At 34.0% G+C, this 25,188-nt stretch overlaps 1 long non-coding RNA gene across 1 annotated transcript; it reads left to right on the top strand.

Annotated features, from left to right (window-relative positions):
* Positions 1 to 884: 884 nt before the first annotated feature.
* LOC123544397 (uncharacterized) lies at positions 885 to 11,214 on the top strand. Its single transcript, XR_008367190.1, has 6 exons — positions 885 to 1,006; positions 2,884 to 2,945; positions 3,257 to 3,316; positions 3,824 to 3,889; positions 4,289 to 4,330; positions 4,642 to 11,214. It is a non-coding gene; the product is annotated as an uncharacterized LOC123544397 (long non-coding RNA).
* The last annotated feature ends 13,974 nt before the right edge of the window (positions 11,215 to 25,188 follow it).

Here is a 25,188-nt window from a genome sequence, read left to right as displayed (position 1 = left end):
TTTCCCCTACCATCTTTTTTACGCGAGATTTTGTGCATCAAAATTTCACTAAGAATTGTTTGTATTTTAGGGAAAAATACAAACAGTTTACAACAACCTAAATTTTATTTCAAGCGTGCTTCAATCTTGTTAGCAATTCTGCGATTTTTTCCCCGATTTTTATTGTCACACTTGTATGCCTGAATGTTTTTTCCCTTTTTTCCCCTTTTGGTAGTGCTTTTTTAAAACCTACTCTTATCGGTGACACGGGTTCTAAATTTTTGCATAATATTTACGTTATTCAAATTTGATCAAAAAAATTACACATACTGACAAAAACGGTTGAAGGTTTTCTCTGAGTGTAAGATATGAATACGGTCAAATGTGGACAAAGTCATAACCATTTTTTACTCTAAACAGTCAGATAGGACTTCAGTTTTCCTATGTCAGTATCAGCCGAATCAATAAACCATTGAAGTGAAAAAGCCTTTTCACCGCTTTATACATCGGGAAGTTTTGTTGCAAAAATCGATAAATAACTGTAGAGCCCCCAGTTTTTCAAATCTCGTTGCGTCTCGAGAATTCTCGTTTAGAATGCACTTCCGATCAAGACTTATCCAATACTTAGACGCTTGCCGTGAAATAGACTATTTGCGTGCCATAAATGTTTGTGATTAAGATATCGGCAAACGACTGGTGGCGCTGAATGCATGTATTTTGCATTCAGATAAAAGTAATTCAATTAGAATAGATACATGTATTGCGCTGGTAAGTACGCATGTACTGAAATGTTTAGAAGTTAGGCAAAGCAGCATTTTCATCTAATCTATCAGGATAAATGTTTCAAAAAGAAAGACAGACCAAACACGAAAATGATATAAACAACAACTTATATTTACTTTAGATTCCTCAGAGGAGAAACAACCTGTTACAGCTGCAGTACTAGGATCTCTTCTAGCATTTCTGTTCTTGTTAACATTGTACTTGTTGGCCGTTTACTCCTAAAACGGATACGTACATCTCGCAGGTAACGGATTTAGATATCATTAACATTCATAAAAATTGTAATTGAAATCCACAAATATTAAAAAAAAACATAGATTTTATCTTTAAGTTTTATATACTTTAATGAACATAAGCAAGAGATATACCCTCGTGATTCGCATTTTTACTAGTACTGCATTGCAAATTTGAAATTACTTTGATTACACAGTCAAGAGTTAAACACCGAAAATCATTTCAAACGCACAATCTAACATACCGGTAATTCTAAATAACCCCATTGTATGGCAAATTTATTCGCTTATTTTTTCATGATAATCATAGCACGATGAACAATCACGTATGTATTCGTCAGAAGTTGTCAATGGCGAAAATGAGTCACTAAATCAAATACAAATACATGGAATTTATACAGCGGAAAAATTATAAAATTTTCTATTGCGCTTTACAATTACATAACACACATTTAAAATATATACATTAGAAATATGACTGTGAACGATTCTAGAACAAAGATTTAGACATATATAAATTCTCATGTTCATGAAACTGACTAAACAAATCAGTTTTCAGTTTTGGTCAAAAGCTGGATTCAGACTGAATGTCTATCAGATAGCTAGGTAAATCGTTCCACCATTTGGGACCAACAGCGGTCATAGATCTTTCTGCTTATTTTGTTCACCGTCTAGGGATGTTAAAGTTAGTGTCACTTTGTGATCGTGTTTTGTACCGTTTTCGAGTAGGTACAAACATTTCCCTCAGATATACTGGAGCTGTACCATTGATAACACGGAAGACTATTACTCGGACTTTGAACATGACTTTAGCCTTAACTGGAAGCCAGTGTAATTCATTCAGAAGATCAGCACTTGGTTGTTCATAGGAAGCATTCAGGACTACTCTAGCGGCATTATTTTTAGACTCGCTATAGTTTGTTTATTTGGTAGGCTTGAATTTCAGTAAAAAAACCGTTGCAGAAGTCAGTGTGGGAATGAACCAATCAATGCACTAATGAATCAGTTGACTTTCGTTTGAAATGTTTCCGTATAGCTTTAAGGTTTCGTAACTGCACATGAGCTATCTGACACTTTTTCTGGATGTGGTGGTCAAAATTGTGTGTATTGGTCATTGTTACACCAGGCCTCTGACATGATCAACGTTTTACGTCAAACCCATCAACGTTTACACTTGTGATGTTCCATTTTGCTAACTGTTGTCTGGTTCCATACATAATTATTCCAATTTTAGACTAATTCATTTTCAGTTTGAAGGTTGTCATCCATTTTATGATTCCATTGAGACAACTGTCAAGTTGATGAAGAACAGTTGTCCCATTTTGACAATTTCCTGCTCGAATTATTTACGCAAGCTGGTGGTTATCCGCGTATCCAGAGATCGGCTGGATATGTCTGCACCACCTGGTTGAGAGCATATATATACAGGGTAAAAATCACGGTCCGGCACAAAAACCCTGCGGGACACCGAACCTCAGTGGCTCCGTGTCAGATGCTGACTAATCGACTAAGTCTTTCATTGTTCTGTTCGTGAGATAAGATTTGATCCATTTTAAGGGAGTGCTGTGATAACAAAATTCAGCTTGAAGGATTTGAATCAGTATCAGGATGGATATCGATAGTATCAAACGCTGCTCTCAATTCGATCATGACAACGATTATTACTTGACTTGTGTCTAGAAAATGTTATTATGTCATTGCCTTACATTTGTTGTTAGTAATATAAATAGATATGATATGATCTGATATGATAGATTGTTCAATTATACATCCTGATAATCCACAGACATTCTATCGAACATTTTGCATTCTTAGTTCTGACAACAAATATACTTTTTAAACCTCTTGAATTACAATGTTTATATTTGTAGTCTATATTGCTTTGCAGAAAATCCATGGTACGAAAGGCGGAAGAGGCATTTTATGAAAATACTGGGATTACTGGAAATGGTAATTCACATATCTTTTATTTCTACATTAAAGGTATTTCTATGAAGGATGAATAGGAATATAAACATCATGTAAATATTTATTTATATGTATAATAAAGCTGGTAGTTTAAAATTTCAGTGTAAGTTAATGTATTTCATTAAAGTCTTAAAGCCCAGTTGTACTATATAGATACGTACATAACGTCACAACTCCTACGAATCTTTGACAGTTTTCTTGTCTAAAACCAACATTACTAGAAAGATATACTGCTAAATAACTACTTAAGTATCGATTACAAAATCTTAAAATGTGAGTAATGATTTTTCCAGCGATAGAAATGGCAGGTAATACTGAGACAAATGGAAACGACGGCACGGTCACTGAACAAGGTATATTAGTATTCATTTTCTGTTACCAAGGCTTCTATTCATTTTGCTTGGTTGCATTCTATGCTTCCAAATGTTCGTTTTACAATTTTACAAAGTTTAACAATATAAGGCTGCTGTACCGTGTATCAACCAACTCTTACAGTTTATAAACATTCATGTAAGTATGCTTCTGGAGAACCTTTTTTAAGAGAATCATACCAAACAACCTGAATTTTAATATTTATTTAATCTCTTCTCTTATTTGAAGAACATACAAATGAAACATGTGCAATGTAAAAAGTTTTAAATTAGTAGCTTTGATGATACGTCACCGAATTTACGTATCAATTGTATATTGTCCTAGACAATACATTAAACTGTCAAACCTAGATTGACAAGTTTAATCAGTTTAATTACAAATTCCTGTTAAAGTACATCTTATAAGCAATTCACTTATAGTTTACTAACTATATTTTAAGCATATCCATAAACAGTATTTCAGATAAGCAACAAACACATTTAATCTAGTTTCAGCTTCTCTAAGTGTGTACAGTTCAAAGAAAAGTGAATATGAGGATATTCGCAATGTGCAAGGTAATACATGTTAGTTGTAATCCCAAAAATGGCATGTAACCTAATTCTGCATAACAGTCTTACAATAAGAAAGTCTGGAAAGATTAAGGTTCAAGGGAAAGGCATACAACAAGCTGGTATTTCATGTGAACATAGACACTTTTCATTTATTTTCGTAAGTGCTTATATAATTGGTATTTAGTACGGGTATATTTGTCTCGTATTACATTGTGCTGCTTTGTACTTTTTCAGAAAAGCAATTCATGGATTTTCTAAAACACAACTAGATATTTTTATCATGACTGATGTGGAATGACAAACTGTTTCATATTAAAATTTATATCCGTAAGTGTTAGACATGGAAAGTAGAAATCAACAGTAAAAACAAAGATTGTTCTTATATTTTGTACGTTATTTTAGATTCCGAGCATGAGTATGGACAGATTCCACCAGCTGCTACAAGTGAGTTATTTGTTCAAGCATAAACGCTTAGAATTATTAAAAGTTATAAAGGAATGTATTCTGTTGGTCTTAATTCGTGGTTTAATAAAGTCGCTTTCTATTTAAATACAAGATAAATATAACGCAAGTTATTCAAAACATTAAGACACAGCCAGAACTGTGCCCCTATATAAACTCGTAAGGTAATATTTCTTGTTGTTATAGATATATAAGGTACATCAGAACTGCCTTCTGTGTCATTATTGTATTTGTAAATGTCATTCAGTTAAGCAGCAACTAACTTATACAATAGAAATATTACGTTTTCACAGATTAATCCAGTACGTTTGTACGACTCTGCAGAGGATCAGAAAGTTGTGATGCTAGAGGTTCTGTGTACAAGAAACACTCGTCTACAATGAACTCTACGGTGTACTCTATTGATCATCGCAAACAGCTTGTTTTTTTTTTCAGTTAAAACTGATCCACTATGTACCATACTGAGGTGCATGCAGCTGTTTTTCAATTCAGTCATCCTATATGTATTCTCTACTCAGTAGCAAGCAGCAGGTTTCAGTTAAATTCATCAAATATGTATGTGTGTGAAATTAGCCAGAGCAGCTAGAGTAGCCAAAGTTCAGCCAGGGTTCAGCCAGAGTTTAGCTTGAGTAGCCAGAGTTCAGCCAGAGTTCAACCAGATTTTAGCCAGAGTAGCCGGAGTTTAGCCAGAGAAGTCATAACTCTGTTTACTCTGGCTGGCCAGAGTAGCCAGAGTTCAGCCAGAGAAGTCATAATAACTCTGGTTACTCTGGCTGGCCAGAGTAGCCAGAGTTCAGCAAGAAAAGCCATATAGGATGTTATAATGTTCTGGCTATTCTGGTCAGCCATAGTATCCAGAATAGCCCGAGTCACCTGGATTTTATTTGCTCTGGTTAGTCTGGCTGGCCAGAGTAGCCAGAGTTTCTAGGATTTTAAGAGTAGCCAGAGTAACCTGGTTCACAAAACATTTTCCGTCTTAGCTGATTTGATTATGAAACTTAATATGTCATTTTTATCTAAATAGCATGTTTAAACTGATTTTCAAGTTAATTACTATTTTCAAGTGGCCATTTAGAGTAGCCAGAGTAGCCAAAACTCTGGAGTAGCCAGAGTAGCCAGAACACTTGTTACTCTGGCTGGCCAGAGTAGCCAGAGTTCAGCCAGAGTTCAGCCACAGTAGCCAGAATTCAGCCATAGTAGCAAGAGTTTCTAGGCTTTTTACATGTTCTGACTACTCTGGTCAGCCAGAGTATCCGGAGTAGCCCGAGTTACCAGGATTTCATTCTCTCTATTTACTTCGGCTGGCCAGAGTAGCCAGAGTTTCTAGGATTTTAACATGTTTTTGCTACTCTGGTCAGCCAGAGTAGCCAGAGTAACCAGGTCCCATGTTCATTAACGTTTTTCAGTCTTAGCTGAATTTGATTATGAAATCTAATAACTGAGCCGTGCCATGAGAAAAACAAACAGTGGCTTTGCGACCAGCATGGATCCAGACCAGCCTGCGCATCCGCGCAGTCTGGTCAGGATCCATGCTGTTCGCTTTTAAAGCGTATTGGACTTGGAGAAACTGTTAGCGAGCAGCACGGATCCTGACCAGCCTGCGCAGGCTGGTCTGGATCCATTCTGGTCTCAATGTTGGTTTTCTCATGGCGCAACTCATATGTCATTTCTAACAAATAGCATGTTTAAAACTGAATTTCAAGTTAATAACTATTTTCAAGCGGCTATTTAGAGTAGCCAGAGTAGCCAGTACTCTGGTCACTATGGCTGGCCAGAGTAGCCAGAGTTCAGTCAGAGTAGCCAGAGTTCAGCCAGAGTAGCCAGAATTCTGGTTACTCTGGCTGGCCAAAATAGCCAGAGTTCAGCCAGAGTAGCCGAGTAACCAGGATGTCAATTGCTCTGGTTACTATGGCTAGCCAGAACAGCCAGAATTGCCGAGATGTCCATTGGTTCTAGCTACCCTGGCTAGCCAGAATAGCCAGAGAAAATACTGTAATACCTTTTGCAAAATGACCCTTTTGGTACTCTCAGGTTTGATGTTTTAGTGTTTTATATTTATCAAGTGTATCATCGTACCATCGTGCATCGCGGTTTAGTATTAAATAAAAAGTCACGATTGTCCAAACGGAACGCCGTACATAACAGTGTGAAAATGGTGAAAAGTCAATTTACATTACTGAACAAAATTGATAGGTAAGACTAAGTCAGAATAAATGATATTTAATAGTTACCATTATATATTGAATGACCCTCATACACTATACTTGATTTTTTTAGCTCGTGTCACTGTGTGACAAGGTGAGGTTTTGTGATCAACTTTTGTCTTGTCTATCAGATTGAGTCAGGCTCTTTGACTGAACTCAGTACTTATTCCATTTTATATTGTAAAACCTTAAAAATCTTCTCAAGTACCACAAGACCCAGAGCTTAGATATTTTGCAAGAAGCATTGGCAAGTACATCTCTTTTCAAATCATGGACTCCGGGGTCAAATTGGATCTGCCTTGGAGCTTTAAGTTTCACATAGAGTAATATATTAAATCCTATAAAAATATTCTTATTTTCCTTTAGGCCCAGACTATATATATTTTGTATCTAGCATGGCCTAGTGAATGCCTCTCTTAAAATTGAGCAAATCATGTCCCCTGATGTTAAAATTGCCTCCGCTTGTGCTAATGAGCTGGTAAAGTCTTACAGGCAAATCTTTTAAAATCTTCTCAAAAGAATTGCAATGACAAGAGTTAAGATATTTTACATGTTCAAATCAATACCACAGAGTCAAAATGGTTCCTACTTAAGTTTTATATAGAACAAGTGAACACATACACTTAAAGCGGCTTAATAACGGTATTTCATCTAAACCCTTGGAAAAAGGTAGGTACATGTGACATGCCAATCAAAACGCAAAATGCCATTCAAAAATTGATTGTTGTCACTTTATGCCACCAGACAATCAGCATTCCATGTTGTATTAAATCGGTATTACTTGTGTACGTGTATGAAACGATATTGACTGTGTTTGGATTAAACAGTTATAGGACTGCTAACTGATAAGTAAGACAATTCTTTGAAGTCCGTTTGAAGAATCACTTGATATATGAAAAACTAAAAACTAAAAAAGACCTGAGGGTACAAAAAAGAGTCATTTCGCAACATGTTAAAGCCCTAGAAACTCTGGCTACTCTGGCAGAAGTCAACTTGATACATAAAACACAAAACATTTCAACTTTGAGAGAACCAAAATAGTCAACAATCTTCTCACACCTTTCCAATATAACTTCCGTTCCAAACATAGCTGTGAGGCTCAACTATTATCCTTTACACAAGAAACTTTTGACAATCTCCAATCTGGAAACAAACAGGTCTCATTGTAATGGATTTCTCAAAAGCTTTTGACAAGATCGATCATCAACACCTTCTCTATCAAATCGTGAAACTTTTTGTCTACAGAATCTCTCTATCCTGAATTCAATCTTTCTCTTGTAACCGTTCTCAATCTGTAGTACCCGAAGGCTCACAATCTTTACCAGTTCTATCAGGGGGTTCCTCAAGGGTCAGTGTTGGGGCCTTGTCTCTTCCTTTGATTTATCAATGACCTTCCTGACTCTGTTAAAGATAGAATACGCTTAACTGCTGATGACACTATCATATAACATAGACTCGTTAATAGACTCTTACAAAGTTCAAGATGATTTGACAAAATTAGAAGAATGGGAACGTAATTGGTCGTTGGAATTCAATCCTGATAAATGCGAAGTAATAGGAATCTCAACAAAAAAAAAGAGAAAAAATATCATCTTTCATATAAATTATTTAATCAAGAACTAAAAAGTACAGGAAATGCTAAATATCTTGGGATTACTATTAGTGATGTCTTAACTTTGAAACACATATTGAAATTACATCTTCAAAAGCTAGTAACACTCTCAGATTTATAAAAAATATGTACAATGTTATAACAGAACAGAACAGAACAGAACATACATTTTATTCGAATTAAGCATAAACAGCTCATCTTCTTTTATAATACAATATATTTGCATGCATACGAAAATGATAAGTATCTAAGCATTGAGTGAGAGTGAATAAAACCATTGGGCTACAATTTGGAGGATATTTTCTCCAACACAGTACATAATATTATATATTTACACTACAGTACATATATATTTTTACACTCTAATGATATTTTCTAAATCTTTAAGGATACGCTCTCTGGTGTACAATTTCGGTGTATAAAAGGTTAATTGTATGCGCTTGTAAAGTTGTGAACGTGCAGTGATTCGCACGAAAAAAAAAAAAAAACCTACTGTCAATAATTTTCCGATGAAACGATTATAAGAACAACTCGATAAACCCGTGCATCCATGAGTGACCGATATTTAGCATAGCATTGTGCGGTTTACGAACAACTTTTCAAAACAAGTGAGAAACTGTGTACATATAACATTACAATATCGTGTCCAAATAAAATAAAACATACATTATACAAGCACATTTTCAATAGTCATTCGCGATAGTACAATGGAGAGCGTAACCACAGATAATATGCACAACAGACTTTCACGCTGTTTCAGTACTCAACGTCTTTAAGGTAGATTAATCATATACAAAAAAGAAACAGGCAACCTTCAGACTATTTCCGGGACTTAGTGGACAGCTACAGGACAGCCAGCAGACGTCGAGCCTTGAAAACGCATAGAGTTCTGGTGTGCAATAAAACTAAGATACTAGTACATTATACATTATAGTGCAAACAAATCATGTTGACTTAATATAACGCATTTAATGCATTGTTTCTTATTTTAAACGCCTTGTTACAATATAAGGCTAGTTTTATCACAACTGATTTCCTCGTGGAATTTAGGAGTTCGATGAACTTGTACATACTAGGGTGTCTTACGTAGTAATTAGAAATATACAAATTTCTTATTTCATTGTATATGGGACAAATTATTACGAAATGATATTCGTCTTCGATATCGTTACAGTTACAAAGTGTACATTTTCTTTCACTTCTGTCAATATTATTATGTCTTCCTGTTTCTATAAACAATTTATGTGATGATAGTCTAAGTTTCGCTAACGTGTTTCGTAATTTATAACTTGTTATCATATTTAAATAGACAGCTCTGTTGAAATCAAATTTCAGGTCTTTATACATATATAATGATGAACACAAATCCACACCATTACGCCAGTATGTAATATAAATATCTCTCATACGACATCGTAATAATGGTATAAAAATATCTACGTTGACGGACTCAGGAAAAATCCAAACATCATTGAAACCTGCACTCTGTAAAATAGTTCTAACCTTCGAAGACCAATTAGCAATTCCAGGGTTTAATTCAATTTCTGCCCTTTGCTGTTTTACCATACAGTTAAGAATACAATTTTCGCTTTTAACTTTATACAGGTTTATGAAATATTTTACCATGCGTATATGGCGTGAGATATATAAAGGATATCTACCTAGTTCTGAATACAAAGATAGTGAGTTTGTCGACATCTTTACATTAAGCATCCATTTACAAAATTTCCGATGAACAATTTCTATATTTTCCGCTTGCAGGTAGCCCCATATCTCACAACCGTAATTCAAAATAGATGCAACATATGAGTCAAACAAGTTAAACATAATATCTATTGGAATGTCTTTGCCCTTTGTTTCACTCAATAATGAACTCATTGCTCTTAAAGCCTTGCCTTTAAGAGTATTTGTAGCGTGAACAAAAGAGCCACCACTTGACATAACAATTCCTAAATAATTAAAAGTATTAACAACCTCTATATTGGAACCTGCATATGTCCATTTGCAATTTCTGTTCACTATAGCACCTTTTCGGAATACAACTATTTTTGTTTTGTCTACATTTACTGTCAGGTTCCATTTTGAACAATATTTTTCTAAGCTATCCAAGGATTTTTGAAGACCTTCTATCGAGTCAGAACATATAACAGCATCGTCTGCGAATAACAAAAGATAAATAGATATCTGATCTAGCGTCAAACCAACATCTAAATTTTCTTGCAATGCGTTCTCTAAATCATTTATAAAGAGACTAAATATAATTGGTGACGTAATCTCACTATCAAAAAATTCAGACAATGTATGGATATGCTTGACACGTAATTTTACCTCTTTGTACATGGAATAAATAACCGAAAATAATTTACCGTCAACGCCACATTTTATAAGTTTGTACCATAGACAATTGCGATCAATTAGGTCATATGCCTTCTTAAAGTCAATAAAGCAACAAAACAATTTTTTCCGGTCTGTAATATACTTTTCTACTAATGAATTTAATACAAAAATAGCATCTACTGTACTGTAATCTTTCTTAAAGCCAAATTGAGCATCAGTAATCTTTTCATTTACTATGGCCCACTTTTTCAACCTTTCATTTATAATAACGGTAAAAAACTTTGCAAAACAGCTAGTAATTGTAATACCCCGATAGTTATTAGGGTCAGATGACTCGCCCTTTTTATACAATGGAATAATAATGCCAGATGACCAACATCTTGGAAAGGTTCTACTGTCTAATATATAATTAAATAATAAGTGCAATGGGTTAACTATATCATAAATATTTGCTTTGAAATATTCATACAGTATGTTGTCAGATGAACACATTTTATTATTACTTAAACATTTGGATGCCCGTACAATTTCATCAATTGTAATAGGTATGTCAAGCTCATCAAAAGTTGGGTTATCTGTACCGTTATTCAAAAAATCTTCAACAAAGTCATAACATTCTGTATTTACCGCATCGTCTTCGTGCCGTTCTTGCGTAGAGGAAAGGTCTTTAAAGTGATTATAAAACTCATTACATGAAATTTGCTCCCCTTGACTGTTAGAAGTCTTTTGTTTAAAAAAATTCCAGAATTCACGGGGGATTTATGTTTCATGCTATTAAGATTTTTACAAAATAACTTGTTGTACTCGTTTTTACATTTACGACAATAATACTTGTAGCTTTTCTTCTTTTCAAAAATATTACATCTTGTTTCTTGACATGGATTCATGTTATATTCATATACCGCCTTTTTATACTGCTCATGTTTTTCTTTGCATTCCTGATTGTACCATTTCTGTTTGTTTTTGTCCGTATGTATAAAATATGCATCTTTTATTTTAGAGGAATGTTCAAAATAACATTTTCCTTTTTCTTGTAAAAAGTCTGTAAATTTACCCACTAATACATCCGGTGCTTCCGCTCGTGAAATATCGCTAAGTAAACTGGTTTCTAGGTCAGCAATACCATTTCTTACTTCATTTACAAAGGCGTCTTTATACTCAGGGTTCCATTTATAGAATACATTTTTACCTTGGAATATGAGATAATTCTGTATTTATTTTCAAACAAAAGGAAACTGGGGCATGGTTCGAAAAAGTATTGAAATCTTCAACACAAAAATCGGCTATGTCCTGGAAATTGACCGAATCAGTCAAAACATAATCCACCAAACTTTGGCCATTATGGGTCATGCATGAGAGTTTGCCGATTCCTTTATCCTTATGAAGCCTACCGTTAACAATTCGCACGTTTGTTGATTTGCACAGATCTATGAGAAACTCTCCAAATCTATTTGCCGTTAAGTCACAGGTTGAACGTGGGAATGGTGAATCGATCTCAAACCAATCATTGCCATTTATGATTCGGTCATTAACAATATAATCATGCTTATTGCCAACCCTCGAATTTAGGTCACCTGTTAAAAATACTTTTCCTAAATGACTATATCTATTTATATCTTCTTCAATTTTTCTAAAAATATCTATATCGTATGTATTGTGAACTGGCGAATTTTCTGGAGCTATATATGTTACAGCAATATAAATATCAATATAACAATAATATTAAAGAAACTGCCTAAAACCATACGTTCGCCCACAATTAGAATACTGTAACGCCATATTGCATCCACTGCAGAAAAAACTTAGTATATGAGATTATTATCATTATTATATTATTATCATCATGATCATGATCATCATTATTATTATTATTATTATTACTAGTAATCCAGATTTGTTGAGCGCCCATTTAATATAAAATATACGTTCAAGGGCGCTTAACAATTAAACATGTGACGTATCGCAGATATGTAGGAAAATCACAACAACATGGCATATGCAATATTAAAACTAAAAACTGAAACTGAATGATTTGATTAATGGTTATTTGTACAACATTATTCGGGATGCATGTATTCTTCTATGTTCTGGTGTCTGCCATTTAAGTTTCAAGCATTGATGTTACGCTACTTTGGTATGAGTAGCCAGAACATGTTAAAATCCTAATAAAGTCTTGTTACTCTGACTGAACTCTGCCTACTCTGGCTGAACTCTGCCTACTCTGGCCAGCCAGAGTAACCAGAGTTCTGGTTACTATGGCTACTATAAATAGGCAATTGAAAACAGTTACTAACTTGAAATTCAGTTTTAAACATGCTATTTTACGGTGCCCCTAAAGTGACATGTTACACACTTTTTTTCCAATTAGGTAATGTGACATTTTTTTTATTTCGTTTAAACGAAATGATTTCGTTTAAACGAAATAACTTATTTCCTTTAGACGAAATGATTATTTCGTTTAAACGAAATGATTATTTCGTTTAAACGAAATCATTTCGTTTAAACGAAATAAAAAAGTGTCACATTACCTAATTGGAAAAAAGTGTGTAACATGTCACTTTAGGGGCACCGTACTATTTAGAAAGAAATAACATATTACGTTTCAAGATCGAATTCAGCTAAGACTGAAAATGTTTTGCGAACACGGGACCTGGTTACTCTGGCTACTCTGGCTGACCAGAGTAGCCAGAACATGTTAAAACCCTAGAAACTCTGGCTCCTCTGGCCAGCCAGAGTTACCAGAGCTACTTTAATTAACTACTTGAAAATAGTTATTAACTTGAAGTTCAGTTTTAAATATGCTATTATAGAAATGGCATATTAAGTTTCATAATCAAACTCAGCTAAGACTGAAAATACTTTGCGAACACGGGACCTGGTTACTCTGGCTACTCTGGCTGCTATGGCTAATTTCACGCATATGAAATATGTACACTACTGAGGATCAGGAAAATGTGATACCTGATATGCTATTCATGCGAGCACTCGTCCCATCGGTACTCAACCGAGTACCAAATCTTTAATATGTCTATTTAGTATTTGTGATTCATTCATATCAGAACACTAACACAATAATAATGCACCCTTACATTTTTAGATGATATAACAGAAAAATTTGTGAATGTGATAAAATGCATATTCAGCCTTATGCCTAACTAGTTCTGTCGCTTTGTTAAATTTTTACTGAAGCCTTACTTTGCAATTTTTCACCTTAAACTCAAATAAAATTTAATGGGAAAAAAATAAAGCACATGTAAATATGTAAATAAATTGTAACTTCAGTCAATATTTGTCTCTTGTTTCATCTAATATCGATATGATCACGTCTACAAACTTAAAATGGTCATTAAATACCGTTTCTCATTACTTTATTATGTGTTCTTGGTTTATAACTATTGCATATCCAACTGTGTTAAGTTCTTAGACTACTGAGTTTTCTTTCACGGTAGCCTTTGACACAATTAAGAAAAGATGCAATCATTTCCACCATTTATAGAATGTAACAATTCGATTTTACATTAAGGAAGTAGTATACGTGCACATGTCCAACCGGAAGCTACTGTGAGAATATACGACACCATTTACGACAAACTAAATACATTTGTGTATTCATTCTTCTGAATAATTACACTGAGCTGTCTCCGAGCTGATGCTAAATGGTTTATCAATGCAGCATTAACGAATAAATTACCTTAGAATCGCTACAAAACATTGCCAGTAACAGCGCAAAAGAAATAGCTTTTGTCTTGAAAATATGTGCTTTTGACCTAACTTTAAACAGCCATTATTTGCCGAAATATTATTGAGGAGTGTTCAGCTTTGAATAATCATCAATGTTTTGTTGTTTTTATGTACATATTTTAATGCCATGCGCACGGAAATGAAATTGATGATGATGACTGATTATATTGGGAAGATTTGCGTGGGCAAAGTTTATTATAATGGTCATTTTCAAATAAAACTTGGGCAGTTTTAATCTGTAATACCCATTTTTACCATTTTCATTGTGAATAAGTAAGTGCAAGCACTAACGATTATTCCATAAAAGAGTCTTGTGAGGAGCATTGGTGTAAGGATTTAAAGCTTTGATATTTGTTTAAATCAATGAAAATAAAACTAATATATTACTTACTTTAAAATAAAATATTTTGAAGCTACATGAAATAAGATACGATTTTTTGCCACGGTTACTTTAAACTTTAAAATAAGATAACATGTCAATTGACTGATATTCTCCTTATGTATTCCGTTATTCCAATGAGGTCATAAAGAAAATGACACGGAAGTCGTTAAAAGTCGTCCCGTTATCACAACATATAGCTGCTAAAAGTGCGAGCAAATGCGTTACCATAGATACACGAGCCCATTACATTTGAAAGCTTAAGTTCAATTAATTTTGGTTCATTAGTTGTGAATGTATCCCAGGGACAATGTATACTACATCCTTGATATTGCCTTTTTTACTAAAGCAAAGTAATCAGATAAAATTGTGTCCACGTATGTTTGAGACTTTAACAGACACTTAATTTATTTCATATATATGTAATAAAAGTTCCTTGTGAAGTACATTATGTATAAAACGTATGTTTTTCGAAAATAATAACACTACAAACTCTATTCAGAAAACAATGAATTTGTTTCTCGTTAGATGATGTTTCCTCTAGATTTAAGAAGGTATTTGTTACTGTCCCAAAGATAGAGTGTTTTTATTTTTGTTGATTTCGAGTTTTTATATCAAACGAGTTTCAATCAGATATTAGAATAAAAACCAATACATAGAATGTCTTCATTATATACTCAACGATTTGGCATATGTCATTCAGATCGCTGGTTTCAAATTATTTGCACATTACCATTATAGTTTCGAAACCGTTAAAGATATATAGAATTACTTTCTGTGAGGAAGCCAACCAACTTGCTTCTAAACGGTCGGAAATTATTTATTTCATACACTTCATATTCTATGCCTTACTAGATTATATGCTTTTATGTCGGTTTTATAATAAAGGTATTAACTTTGATGATGATGATGCTGGCGAAGAATTCGGGCGGCAACAAAGAATGTCGAAAACAACTAAGAATGTCATTGACGACAAATGATGACGAAGAATGCCGACGACGATGATGAATATCGATGAAGAATGATGCATACGTAAAGAATGCCAACAAAGGATGCAAAGGACGGCAACAAATGATGAAGAATGCCAACGACGACTAAAATACTGAAACAAAAGAATGCCAACCATGAAGAATGCTATCGACGAAGAAGAATGCTGACGTGGTGAAGAGTAATATCCGCGATGAATGATCACGAAGAATGCAAACTAAGATAAAGAATGCCGACTGCGTATGTCAAGGACTATGAAAATTGCGAAAGTCAATGATGTCGAAGAATGCCGATGACGACGAATAATGCCGACCTCGGTGAAGAATGTTAAATAAGAACACCAACGACGACTAGGAATGCCGACGACAACGAATAATGATGAAGAATATCGGCGATGAAGAATGCTGACGAAGAATGCCGACAACGATAAATAACGAAGAAGAAATATACGACATAGAATGTTGATGTGAATGCAAACGTCGAAGAAAGCCGACAAAAAAGAATGCCGATGAAGAATGATGACGAACATTTATTTCCATGTTAACCCATGTACAAGTAGACTTTAAAAACGCCTTATACATATTATATCAATTATGTCGAAGTTACCACTTGTATTTAAATATTTTGACATTCACTTATTAATTTTCATTAAATCTGATCCAATAAGGTGGTTTCATAAGTGATACTTGAAGCGTGACCGTTATTACCTCTGCACGTCTAGCTCCTGCTGTGATTTACGTCAAACAATTTTCAATGCGCGTCTTTAAAACGACACATGTTGAAACCACTGTTTTCAAGATTAAATTGAAGGTCTATTTATCATAGTTAGTATTGTTCTTGTTTTCCCCAATAGTATGCACGGGGGAGGAACTTGTTATGGAAGATATCATGTTACAGATTTAGAATGCTACTGCTACAGTTTTCCCGGATAACGTTAAAGCACATGAAGAATAATAATCGCTAGTGGTGAATTGTTGACCAAAGAAATTGTAAAGATTTATCTATTTTTCTAAGTAGTAAAGTAATTGTTTGTGCGAAGACAGTATAACCTCATTTGACCTTTTGACCCTTGGTCAGGACTGGTCAATGCCGGACAATTTAAAATCTACAGGTTTTAAACCCAGTAAAAACCTCTGATTTAACTAAAGATGATTTAACTAAAGATGATTTAAAATGAAGAAAACACATGTCTTTATTTAAAAATAGTTTCCACACTACACCAGGAGACAAAATGTAGAATAAGTTTGGCCTAATATAACATACAGGAAGTAAAATATAATGTGGTTGAATTTAGACCACATTTATTTTCTGTTTAAATTACTCTTTTACTTCCTTGTTTTGTAATCCTTCTACATAATCAGTTTAGTATATATGTGCGATGAAGCACACGGACCTATTTTTTTTAGCCGAATTTGCTAGGTACATTGAAATGATATGAAAAATCAACATTTAATCAAATTCTGCATTGTAGTAATAAATCGATCCGAACATGCAGAACTGCCTTTAACATGTTTTATCACCATTTTACATTCATACAAGCACAAATTCTAGAGTCTATGCTTAAATGTTATAGAAAATGCACTTCACTCACCGCTGTTGAAATGCAATGCATCTTGTCAGAAAATGTCAAGTCTTGGGTTAACCCTTTTATTCACTGTAACAGACCTAAGAGTTTTACAACTATTTGTTTATTAACGTTATACATTAGATTTGGTTAAGCAGGAAGTTATAAAACCATTCACGATATATTATTTTGGCATGTATTAACGGGAGCAAAATCGTGTGCAAACAAGGCAATTCACGTGCTGTTAATACATGATTTTTATTTTTGAAATGCTTTGCAAGGGACGTATGTATGCATTTCTGCACAGACTGATATTTGGCATCTGCGTCTTGTTTCTTCCATAATAACCTCTTCTTGTAGCATTAAAGATGGTATGTTTAGCTGTATCAGTTTCCAACCCAAAACGTACTGCCCCCATCAATGTACACATTCGCTTCTCTTAGAGTTTACTCCTCCCTTTACAAAGCGTCGGTTCAGTTCTTGTAAATAACCGTGAATGTGTAACCAGTGCTATTGTTCGCCTTTAGGAATTATATTTTTGTTAGCATCAGTTGGTATGTTTTACCTGATTTTATTCGCAGAATTCATATAATAAACCTAGAAAGCTAGTGACTACCTTCGTACTCATCCGTACTCTAAATGTGTTCGTACTCAAAATAATTCGAATGTAAAGTTATTATTCTTAAAATTGTGTTCATGATTATCAAGTTTTTAAGTAATATGCAAAATTATGGGTAATGTCATGTTTTTAATAACGAGAAATAAAAATAAAATGCTCAAAATCCTTCAAACTATGTTTTTGGTAGTGTTGTTGATATGTGGGCCCCGGTTATGGATATTTAAAACACGTTTACCGTTTCCAAGAACAATAGAATTGTAAATAGAAATGTACCGGAATCGTTAGGTCATCACATATGAAAACAATAAATTTAGTGTTCGTGTCATGACCTTAGATCTCGGTCACAAACAATCCCGTGGGCTTCTGCAGACGTTAATACACAAAAAACGTGTATTATCCCTACAATCATACCACTCTTATGCTAATAAGATGTACTATTATACAAGTAGGTAGGTTTTGAGGAATTGTGGAAGTAATATCGATCTGGTGGTCAATATGAAAGATGTTTACTCAAAGTAACAATTAATACAGATACTCAAATGCCGTTTATTCGGTAATTAAGTTCATACGGTTAGGGCTGTCATTGATTGGGTCTTTGACATATCGACGATACCGATATATCGGAAGACAAATATCGACGATACATCGATATATCGATTATTAAGTTAGATTAAAAACCTGTTTGTTCATGGGCATGCTATATACCTTCTTGTTAATGTTATGTTTAGTTTTATTGCCTACTTTTTATATTACTGTTTGATTGTGTTGTATTTGTATCTGTGAAATAAATAAAATAAATGAAAATTAATGAAATCTTTTATAGATCTTCATTGTGCCTTCACTCCTCTTTTGCATTTATCCTACTTTACAACCTAGTGAACTATAATACCAGGCACTGGAGTCGGGTTTCAAACAGCTAAAATTCTGCATTTTTCTTCCACAGATATCTATTTATTTATTAAATTAATTAATTTATTTATTTACCATGTTTTTATTTATTTTTAGCCTGTTTCATACCCTGTCTAATTTTTACCTTGCACTTACATTCGGTACTGGCATCGCGTGTTTTTGTTTTTTGTTTTTTTTTTGTTTTTTTTTTTTGTTTTCTTTTTTAACTTTTGCCCACGTTTTCGATGGGCCTCAAATGTGTAGTGTTTGGCTGTTTGTTTGTTGTACTGAAAGACATGTTTAAGCAACACCTTGTGTTTCTACGAACCCAAACAAAGCTTTTCTTTCCGTCTTTCGACTCTTTTTCCACTATTTAAGCCAGCGACGGCTTCCTCTTCGGCCATTTTTGATTGTTATTGTTACGGACACTAGCTAAATTCTGTACCTTTCTACTGAGTGATCAGCTATACGCGAACAAGTAAAAAGCCGAGATTGACGTAGAAACAGTATATACACTATGTTTTTACATGCACAAACAACGAAGCGACCTTTCAAGACAGGACAACGTAACTGTTTGCAAATAGATTCTGAAGTTGAGCCCTATTTACTTCTACCCATATAGGTAGTGCCGGCTAGTGGGAAAAGACTGCTACGGTACAAGTTTAGACATGACCTTTTTTGACAACATCCGTTACTTACGGCACATTTTTGCAGGCAGAAAAAGTTGTTTTAGAGGGTCTGAGTGTTTATCTAGACAGTTGTTCTTTCTCTCTGTAAAATATCGATTTTTGAAAATGGGAATCGATAATCGATCGACCAAAAAATATCGTTGATACATCGATATCGTTTCTATCGATGACAGCCCTACATACGGTTATAGCTTTTAATGCGACCCAGAGATAATTTAACATTTGCTGAAGCTATAGATCTACATTTATTCATATTAGCATGTTGTTAAGAAGTTAAAAAGCAAATACAGTTTATTGTATAGTAGTCGCAACTTGACCGCGATGGTTGACCTTAGGCTGATTATTCATATCGATTAGTTCATTGTAGAAAAAAAGGTGTGGAATTAGTTTGTATACGGTGCAGTATCAAAGTATGTATACTTACATTTGATCAGTTAAAACTTTTCAATACACTAATTTATATTTACACAAATTTATATTTCTATTTTCTCGTGCAGCTCGTGTTTTTTTTCTACAAAATTTTTAATTTATGAATGCAAAGAAGTGAAGCGTTTTACGTACACTCCTTTTCAATAATAGCTTGTGCCTCATTATGTTTTATAATACAAAGGTCAACCATCGGGGTCAAGTTGCGTCCACTATATATGTTTGTGATACCAACAAGTACTTAAATTGAAAAAGAAATGGTGTTTTGCTATTTTTTGTTACATATCATCAAGCAGCCAGTATGTGTTACATTATATTTTTGCTTCAGATGTAATGATATACATGCGCATGATATGCACACGCTAGGACAAAAAAGTAAGCTTCGTAATTAAAATGTCATTGCTTCCAGGTACGACATAAAAACTCAAATAGTGTTGAAAAATGCCAGTAGGAAACAAATAAATTTTAAGTTGTTGTTTATGTCCATGATGCCACTTTAAAACTATCTGGATCGCTCAACGTATTATCTCTAGCACGAAGGCACTTATCTTGAGCCCATGGCGTCTTACCTGGAGCACACTGGGTATTCGGCTACCTACTCGTGTGAGCGATACCGTCCTCGTGTGATTTATATACATTTAGGTATACTGGATACTCACACCTAAAACGTATATTTATTCCGTATTTTACTGAAGATTTGAAAAGGTTTAGTATAGAATGTGTAAGATCATACCTTAACTATATCCATGTCAAATTTCTATCTCATATGATAAGAATAACTGTGAAAAAATACGTTTTTTGTCGCGAAAATAAAGATATTTTAAGGCGATGCCATCTATTGTCATAAAAAGTGGTATTAATCAGGATTGAATTAGGATTTGTTTTTGTTAAGAAAATGAAAAACAGGCATTCTGTGTGTTAGTCATTGCTTTCGTTCCACAAAAATTGGAAGCAAAGTAAAATTAAAGCGTTTTTTTTGAAGACATTGTGTAGAAAAGGGGATACCTTTGACGATGTACCATGATACCATCCTCGTTGTTTCTGTCAATCACCCGGATACCATCCTCGTTATTGAAATGAACATTACATTGACGCAGACCCTTTTTCTAAAATTTAGCGATAATATGCAATGACCAACCAAGATTAAGATAAAACTTGGGTCTTTTATATCATTCAGCTACTGGAAGCGGCCTATCCGGGGAGTTCTATAAATGTTCACTGACATAACGAGGACAGTATCTATGTGCAAACGGGTAGGTATCTTTGTTTATTTTCATCCATCCTCTGAGGTATCATCAAATACAGCAACAGGGTGCATATAATTTAATTTTTATCAACAAAAATAAATTGCAGGTATATGATCCATACGTTTTGTAGATGAGTATGTATAGTTCTACCAAGGAGAGTAGCTAATTTAAAGACATATTTTATTTATTAAATTACAGGTATGGTATGATCGTATGGTCATAGGAAAGAAAACATTATTCGCGAGAAAAATATAAATAGATCATATGAATTTTACGACATTGAATCCCAAAACATTGTACAAAATTCGTTTTCCAAGTATAGTGGACGCAACTTGACCCCGATGGTTGACATTTGTATTATAATACATAATGAGGTACAACCTATTATTGAAAAGGAGTGCATTGTATACAAACTTACTGCAATAAATATACATGGATACCCTAAGCACCCCTTATTCATACTAATGAAATAATCGATATGAATAATCAGCCTAAGGTCAACCATCGCGGTCAAGTTGCGACTACTATATGATCAAGGCCGCAAAATGTATAAGTTATAAAACAGAGCAATATAAAAATGTATATTCTATCTGAGAGTCAGTCACATCAAAACCACACCAAAAACTGTGCCGAAAGAAATTATTTCTTTTTTTATGACAAGCACCTTGTGTTTACAAATGTACCTTATTTGCATATTGACTGAGGTATGCGGAATCGCATTTACCTTGCGGAATCTGCCGTTACAGAAACTTCTGTTGACATAATGGAGACGTTCTATAGTATAAATAACATGTTTGTGTTAGTTAAAAGGAAATGACGATCACCTTTCTTTAGCTTATCCATCAAAATATAACGAAGTAGATGTCGCTGTCAAACGTTTCCGTATTTACTGCACAATGCTATGTTGAAATATTGCTAGTATGAGATAAGCGATATGCACTTCATTTGTTGCAATTGATTTGTTGTTGTTGTCGTTGAATCGGTACCATCTGTAAAATAGGTACTCTTTCGACAACCAACAACTAAAATTCAACGCTATATTGGTTACAATGTAAGGTAGATGACCACTGAATAAGAAATCATGTTGCCAAATATAAGATTATTTCACTGGTTGAAGGTGCAGGTGGGAATTTCCGGCCTCAAGGGTAACTGTTTAGGCGTTAAAGAGGATCCTGCCGAGTTACCGCGTAAACATTTACCCGAGAGCCGGACCATCCCATCTGCACATACAACCAGTGACAGAATCTTTTCTTGCATACCATATTCAAGAAATAAAATAGAAATAAAATCAATCGAAGGGCTTTCTTTTTAGAACTATTTCTTATAGCAGCGTATTTAAAAAGGCGCAGAAAACCAACGTCAATAAAAAGGAAAGACGTCATGACGTTTCAAAGACAAAAAACAATGTTTAGTCCTGGATTTGTTTTATCAGTTGCAGCGTAACGTTATACTTTTTTGATGAAATAACGTTTGTTTTTTTTTTTAAATCGAGAATAATACTATCAGGAACAAAGAGGAAATGTCAAGGTATCGGATTTTTATCCCGTTTTATGAAATAAAATGTAAATTACAACATACATCTTTTACACATAATATGTAGTTCATAATACATCATTTACAGCACTAGAGTCATCTTACACCCCGGGGTGTGAATTTTTCCAGTACCGCTAAAATGCCGGAAATACCCGTCTGGTATGCAAAAATGTGATACATATCTTGCAAATTATTGCAGTGGACCGCCGCAAAACCCCGCCCCGCCACACAATTAAATATAATACTGCCTGTAGACAATTGAATGTTTGTGTGTGTAATTAATTTTAAGGATTGTGAATTTACTCTTCTAAGATCTGAATATACTTTCTCTTGTCAAATGGGTAGCTTTGCATTGTGAAGTGCAGCTAAAACACTTAATGTAGAATATTTATCCCTGCGTCATGTGTAATATTTATCTGCAAACTCACAATCGAAATTCTAATTGTGAATATAAATATACATTTTGGTAAATGATACTTCACTAGTGCTTATGAATTTGCTTATCTCATTCTCGTTATAACCTGTGTGCAGTCACACACACATTTGTGTTTATCATTTATATCTGTATTGTATATTTGTATGAGCTGAAGATATTTAACGCAATAAACTAGTATGAGTTTTTATTTTATGCTAACTAATGAAATACTGTATTATATCAGTTAAATATTTTCATATCTCATCACTCATACTGTGAAAATATGAAATCTATATTTTCACACTGTGAGAGATATAGCTCCGCCCCCTCATTACATTGTGTATGAATTTTAAATTATTTGCTTAAAACAGGATGAAAACTGTAGTCGCACTTTGTTCTTTATAGTATATTTCTCGATTCAAATTATTTTACTTAAAAAGAATTTCAAACCGTTATGCAGCAAAAGATAAAACAAAATGGAACTTTATGTTGCATGCGTCTTTATAACGTCACAGCACGTCTTACGTCATGTCTGTTTACGCGCGTCTGTTTCCCGCGCTGAGATTAAAACAGTTGCAAAATGCACATCTCAACGTAATTGAGCATAAAATAAAAAGAAAATTTGTTTATTTTTCGTGAATATTGAGTATATCTCACCTCGAAGTGAGAAAATGTTCACATTTCCACTCGCGCTACGCGCTCGTGAAAATATTTGAAATTTTCTCACTTCTCAGTGAGATATATTCCATATTCACTCAAAACAAACAAATATCCTCTATGAATTTTAAACTTCGAATGAATAAATATTGAAAATATTTATAAATTAGACAACTTTTTAGAGAGATGACATTCATCTGTTTACAGAGGTTTTTATAAATTAATATGTTAACAAGTATTATGCACCTGTGTACTAGCTTATTTTCTCTAGAATCTGGAGCTGAAATGGACACGTTGACAAGTGGAACAATATAAATGATTGAAAAGCTTTTGTTGAGTTTAACGGAAAATATCCAAATTTAAATTTCAGAATTTAGACTACTCGGCAAGGTGAATGTGTGCAATTGCTAAATGTGCACGAAGACTGATTTAAACATTCCAAGTAGTAATTCTTGCTGGCACAAGGGGATTTCTTTTATTGTTTCTTAGGTTGAACTAGGACTATCCGAGTTTGGGATGATGCATGGATTTAGAAGATACCTTTTCTTGGTGCGGCTTGATAATTTGGTGAGGATTTTAGATATCCTCATGTTCAGCTCTAACGTCGTTCCTCTATATCTGAGAGGTATATGATATTGACTTTAAGGTAAGCATTTGTGGCATTCTGATCTTTAGGTGAAATTACAAGTTTGTGTGCTGTTGATAGAATAAGCCCAGCTTTTAGGTTATCTTTCAAGTTTGCGTCAAACATATTTGCCTTCTCAAATGCAATATCGGACGATATCCACCTTCCTGCTAATTTTTTGAATATGCATGTTGGTATCTGCTCATGCGATTTTCATGGTGTTTCGATGGTATTCTGCAACTAGCTTTGTGTCTTGAAATACCTTTTCTGTCAGGTGTACGTCTGGGTTGTGGTTCTGCAAAAATTTCCTTTAGGTAGTAGTTACGTTACTATTTTTGTAGTTTCCAGGTCAGTTTCACGCGCGTTTCTCTTCAAGCTCCATTCTTAAAATATACTTTGTATCCAGTAAATATAATTGTAATATGGGCATCATAGTTATGTGAGAAAATTTCTCGTAAAGACTCTGTTCAAAAACCAAAGTAAAGTTAAGATATATTTCGTATTTATTTGGGACAATATTTTTTTAAATAAAGATGGTTTTATGGGCCTCCTTGATTTAGAGGCTTGGAGGGAGGAGTGATATGTTTCTAAGCTACCACATGACATAACATAACATATTCTTGGGAAGCATTTAAGTCGACCGAATCGAATGAGGTAGTAAATCAGCTAACGTTCATCTTAAATGCTATTACTATCATGTTGGCAGTTCTACCGTCTAGAAAGCTGAACTGGCAGATCAACCTAAAATTCAGCAAATTACTTTTGTGTTTGGGGCATGTTCAAGGTTCTGGCGTGGCTATTCTAACTGTCTTGTTGCTATGCGAATTATTTTCAATTTCTATATTGATAACATTTACGAATGCATTTAAAACCTATATTACTGTAACATGCTATATATCTTGATACAAAATTAATAT

The sequence above is a fragment of the Mercenaria mercenaria genome, chromosome 14, assembly GCF_021730395.1.
Source record: "Mercenaria mercenaria strain notata chromosome 14, MADL_Memer_1, whole genome shotgun sequence".
Classification (NCBI taxonomy): Eukaryota; Metazoa; Mollusca; class Bivalvia; order Venerida; family Veneridae; genus Mercenaria; species Mercenaria mercenaria.
The sequence above is the reverse complement of the archived record's forward strand: the minus strand, read 5'-3'. Positions and strand labels throughout refer to the sequence as shown.